Source organism: Sorex araneus, chromosome 10, assembly GCF_027595985.1.
Source record: "Sorex araneus isolate mSorAra2 chromosome 10, mSorAra2.pri, whole genome shotgun sequence".
NCBI classification, from domain to species: Eukaryota; Metazoa; Chordata; class Mammalia; order Eulipotyphla; family Soricidae; genus Sorex; species Sorex araneus.
This window is the reverse complement of record NC_073311.1, coordinates 31,565,594-31,570,134: the sequence shown is the minus strand read 5'-3', so window position 1 is coordinate 31,570,134 and position 4,541 is coordinate 31,565,594. Positions and strand designations below refer to the sequence as shown.

At 38.8% G+C, this 4,541-nt stretch overlaps 1 pseudogene; it reads left to right on the top strand.

Annotated features, from left to right (window-relative positions):
• The first annotated feature begins 226 nt into the window (after positions 1–226).
• Positions 227–4,239, top strand: LOC101553136 (acidic leucine-rich nuclear phosphoprotein 32 family member B-like; annotated as a pseudogene).
• Positions 4,240–4,541: the final 302 nt, after the last annotated feature.

Here is a 4,541-nt window from a genome sequence, read left to right as displayed (position 1 = left end):
GAGAGAGAGAGAGAGAGAGAGAGAGAGAGAGAGAGAGAGAGAGAGAGAACAGCACATGGTAGGGGTGATCCAGTTGTCAATCATATGTGACACTACTACCTAGGGTTGTCCAGAAAGATAAGAGGGAACTGGACTTCTGCAAAGGATAAGAGGAAGAAGAAAACCCCCATAGAATTACTGTCTTGCTATTATCATTTCATTTTGTTCCTCAGTAAAACCAACAAGGATGGATGAAAAAAAGATGCGCCAAGAAGCAATGAAGCAATGTTTTTATGGCTTCAATATGCTTTCAGTATTAGTGGTCTTACCAGTTTCTTGTGTTTTAATTATACAGAGAAATCATTATATAGTGGAACTTCATCACACCAGAAATTGTTGATTCCATATGACTGCTTCCTCAAAGATAAGAACCTAGATGTGAAGAAATACACAAAGGCAGGTTTTGACCTTTTCTTTTCTTTTATTTTTCATTTCAAAATAGTATAAGAGAATGCTTTTTAAATTTATGATCAAAACATGAATTACAAGCCCAATAACTTTTTCTGAGTCTGCTTTATTATAATCTAAATAGTTATTGGACTTGTAAATCCTGTATTTATAATATTTTTTTTCTGACCCAGCTGTGTCAGGGCTCTGCATTCAGGGATCGCTCCTGGAGGTACTCAGGAGGGGACCATTTGTAGTAACAGGGATCAAATATGAGTTGGTTTCATGGAAGGTAAGCTCCCTACCTTCTGTACTATCTCCCCAGCACTTCAAATATTTTGACCATTGCCCTTAAAATTATCCTTACTTCAGTAATCAGTACTTTTTTTCACTTTATACATTTGCTTTCCAGGCTGGAGCCATAGCACAGCGGTAGGCTTTTGCCTTTCACGCCGCCAACCAGTGTTCGATTCCTCCGCCCCTCTCGGAGAGCCCGGCAAGCTACTGAGAGTATGGAGCCCGCACGGCAGAGCCTGGCAAGCTACCCGTGCATATTGGATATGCCAGAACCATAACAATAAGTCTCTCAATGAGAGATGTTACTGGTGCCCGCTCGAACAAATCAATGAGCAACGGGATGACAGTGACAGTGACATTTGCTTTCCAGAGATTTATAAACTTTATGGCATTTTATAGTTCAAGCTAAAAATGAGATCTTGTTAACACATGACACTGCAATTTTATTGTCATTAGAACTGAAATATTTAAAAAAGGAATTGAAATCATCAAAGGCTGCCTGGTTTTGGCTCTAAGTTCCTAGTCACTGTCACTGTCATCCCGTTGCTCATCGATTTGTTCGAGTGGGCACCAGTAATGTCTCTCATTGTGAGACTTATTGTTACTGCTTTTGGCATATCCAATACGCCACGGGTAGCTTGCCAGGCTCTGCCCATGTGGGTGGGATACTCTCGGTAGCTTGCCAGGCTTTCCGAGAGGGGCGGAGGAAATGAACACGGGTCAGCCAAGTGAAAGGCAAACGCCCTACCGCTGTGCTATCGCTCCAGCCCTAAGTTCCCAGTACAGTCATTAATTTTTTTCCCCACAAATGTGTGGGTTTATTTCTATATTGTTTTCTTTTTTTACCCTCTCTCCACTACCCCTCATTGTTGTTAATGTTGCTTCCAGGCCACACCCAGCAGTGCTCGAACAAAGCAAAGGCATCTTCCTGACCCAAAGTCACTGATTTTTAATTTCCAAAGTGAATCCCACAAAACACAAGTACCATATTTAAAAAAATTAAAATTCAGGGCCAGAGTGATAGTACAGTGACTAAGATTCTTCTCTTGCATGTGACCAATCCAGGTTCCGCCCCCAGCACCCCAGATGGTCCCCAAGGCAACCATGAGTGATTCCTGAGTGCAGAGACAAGAGCAAACCCTGAGCACTGCTATGTGTGGCCCACAAACCAAAATAATAATATTAATAAAACCTCTAGAAAGATAGCACAAAGGAGCTCATTCATGCTTTGCATATGGAAGTCCCAGATTGGATCTCAGGTACTTTATAGTCCCCCCAACACCACCAGGAGTGACCCCCCAAAAGTACATTTCATGTTGTTTTGGTTTATTCAGTAAGAAGGATAACGTCCAACTAAGTTTAAGATACTATTGATTAATATTAAGTAGGTTTAAATGTTTTGAAATATTTATTCTACTTACCTAAATTTCTCATCTCAGAAAGTTCAGATAGGGGTTGCGTTAGCATTTGCAAGAAAATAATATTCTTCATATGGAAAATTTTGTATCTGAAGACATTGCAAAAGACTCTTTCAGGATCTTTCTCTCAAACTACTAGAAGATGTGAACTAGCTGGTTCATGCCCGTACAGGCAATTCTTGTATAGGGGCCTCATCCCTAACATTGATTTAGAAAATTGAATTTAAAATCATATCAGTAGGGGGAAAAAAAGTTTATCAATTTAAAACTGCTAATTTCAGAGTGGTAACATTTTGGGGTATGAAATTGTATCCCTGGAACACATTTATTTAGTTATGAAAACTAATGATATCTGAAATAAAGTAAATTTTAGAACTATGTGATCTACTCTAATGTTATTGTTATTATTTTGAACTATAGCTATTTAGAAGAGAATTTTTGAGGTCTTGTGGGATTGCTTCAGAACACATACTTAGGCATATTAAGGCAAGAAAAATTATTTTTTCCCACAGATGTGTGGGCTTCTTTATTTTATTTAGTTACAAAGTTGATTATGACAATAATCTTTAATGAGACAGGTGAGCACATTAAAGAAAATCCATTTGTTATTGTATCATGGGAATGTGGTGTTTGGAAAGGCAAATATACTATTTTTCAAACAATTTCTTGCTCATTTTCAAACTTCATAAGTATGACTTTTTATATAACACTTATCTGTTGATTGGCAACAACAGGTTAAAGGGCCAAAACTTGGTTAGAAACTACCAAAATAAAGAAAGAAAAAAAGAGCTTCCTACTTTTCAGCTTTATCTAAAGAAAATGGTGTGGCTAACAAAGCACTGTATTATAAAATAACAATAGTACTATTGAGACAACTAACTTCGTCAATGTTTGCTTAAGAATATACTGAGCCCGCCGCCTGGCGCGGCCCGACGGGCTCCGCGTTGCCCGGCCGCCCGCCCGCCCTCCCGGGTTCGAGAACTTGTCTTGGACAATTGCAAATCAAAAGATGGGAAAATTGAGGGCTTAACGGATGAATTTGTGAATTTAGAGTTACTCAGTTTAATAAATGTATGCTTGAGTTCAGTTTCCGATCTCCCCAAACTACCTAAGTTGAAAAAGCTTGAAAATAGGGTCTTTGGAGGTCTGGACATGTTAGCAGAAAATCTTCCAAATCCTACACATCTAAACTTAAGTGAAAATAAACTGAAAGATATCAGCACCTTGGAGCCTTTGAAAAAGTTGGGGTGTCTCAAAAGTCTGGATCTGTTTAACTGTGAAATTACTAACCTGAATGACTACCGAGAGAGTGTCTTCAAGCTCTTGCCCCAGCTGACTTACCTGGACGGCTATGACTGAGAGGATAGAGAAGTTCCTGATTCAGATACTGAGGTTGATGGTGCAGACGAGGAGGAGGAGGAGGAGGATGGAGAGGATGAGGAGGATGAAGAGGATGAGGATGGTGAAGAGGAAGAGTTTGATGATGAAGAGGATGAAGACGAAGATGAAGACGTAGAAGGGGAGGAGGATGAAGATGAAGTCAGTGGGGAGGAAGAAGAATTTGGCCAGGATGGAGAAGTAGAGGAAGACAATGAGGATGAAGATGAAGACGAAGATGAAGAAGAGGAAGAAAGCGGGAAAGGTGAAAAGAGGAAGAGAGAAACAGATGATGAAGGAGAAGATGATTAAGACCCCCCAAAAAAACTGCAAAAACAGAACTGTTCAGTATTGGTTGGACTGCTCTCATGGATTTGGTAGCTGTTTAAAAAAAAAAAAGGTAGCTGTGATTTAAAAAAAAAAAAGTAAAAAAATAAACCACCCAGATACCCACCCACCCAAAGAGCCAAAGAATAGTTCCTGTGACATTCCGCCTTCTTCACTTAGTCCCTCTCGGAAATCCACAACCAGGCTTGGGGGTTTTCATCCCAACAAAATTGTCATAAGCATTGTTAGGTTTTGTGTAAGATTCTTGCTGTAGCGTGGGTAGCTGTGACTGGGGAGGCGTCCACCCGTGGCTACCAGTTACACTGAGACTGTAACAGCATTTTTACTTTCTGTACAACAAAAAAGCTTTGTAAATAAAATCTTAACATTTTAAAAAAAAGAATATACTGAAATATTTTTATCAATAATCATTGGCTAAAATCATATATTTTATGACATAAAGTATACAATTTAGCATATTCTATGTCATGATTGAAAATTGCTTTATAATTTCTGAAGCTCTAACCCCATCTCCAAGGGCAGAATGGACAGATAATCTTTGACTTTTTCTTTTTAATGTAGACACTGATCAATTGAAAGGCTTAAGTGAGAAAACATAAAATTTGGAAATTTTGGAAAAAAATTTAAGCAGAATTTTTTTTAAAAGAGTTCTAGAAATATAGAAGAGAACAGAAA